Source organism: Parus major, chromosome 5, assembly GCF_001522545.3.
Source record: "Parus major isolate Abel chromosome 5, Parus_major1.1, whole genome shotgun sequence".
NCBI lineage: Eukaryota > Metazoa > Chordata > Aves > Passeriformes > Paridae > Parus > Parus major.
Genome location: NC_031774.1, coordinates 7,170,709 through 7,171,907, shown reverse-complemented (window position 1 = coordinate 7,171,907; position 1,199 = coordinate 7,170,709).

Sequence of the window (1,199 nt, the reverse complement as noted above, 5' to 3'; positions counted from 1 at the left end):
GGATGGGATGGGATGGGATGGGATGGGATGGGATGGGATGGGATGGGATGGGATGGGATGGGATGGGATGGGGAGAGGGGTGGAGATGGGAACTGGGAGTGATACTGAAATCAGCTGGAATAAACTTTCAAACACAATGGGAAGCATTAGGAATCAGGAATTCTTTACCTCCACTGGACACACAGAAGGATCTCTCCTTGTTCTGAGCGTCGCAAGACTTTACAGCAGTGGTTTTATCCATTATAACCACACATAACCGTTAAAGGGTGTTTCTTATCTAGCACATAAACATCACTTTCCTAGGACTCATTTCCATGAATTCACCTTCTTCTCCAAGTCCTTTCATGGTCCTGGAGGATCTTTAAGAGGGGTCTCTGGTGGTCCTGTTCCCTGAATGCTGTGATATTAAAGGTGACCTTGCCTTGAACTTTGCTTTTGGCCATGCGCTGTTGCTTCTTGATAGAGAACTCATCCCAAAACCACTGCAGGCCTCCTAATCTGCTTCTCCCCTAGCTCCAGCCACGTTTATCATCCTGTGTTCTCCTGCAGAGCACAGGGGAGCTGGCCTTTCCTCCTTCCTCCTGGATCCTAGAACTGTACAGCCAGGAGGAGCAGACACTGCCGGGGGTCCTGGGTGGAGCTGGGCAGGACTGGGGCTGTTGGGGATGGGAAAGGGGGCCCTGGGGTGTTGGAGGCAGTTTGAAGGGGTCAGGAGAGGGTCAGAGGGGGTTGGAGGGGGTCTGGATGCCGGCAATCCCAAATCTCCCCACTGGAGGACAGCAGAACCTGACCGACCACGTTTGGAGTGGGGGAGCAGCTGCGGTCTGTGAAAGCTGTGGGATGTGAATGGAAGGGGTGAGGATGGAGAGGGGGTGGGGATGGCGATGGGGAGAATGGGATGGGGATAGGATAGGGAGCAGCTCAGCTGTGCTTCCACGGACCCAGGGCAGGTTTTGGCAATGATCCTGGAGCCCTTCCCAGAGTGGGAGTTGCTTCTGAGAAGCATCCAGCTGCCTCACCAGCGCTGCCAGCACTGCCAGCATTCCAGTGCCACCAGCACCACCAGCATCCCTCTGCTGCTGGAGGGACAATGACCCCTTGTTGAGGGTTAGGTGTCCTTTTTTTTGTTTTGTCCTTCTGGCCTGCCCGGGGAATTTTTTACCCATTATGTGCTGGGACAACCTAACTACCGGTACTTA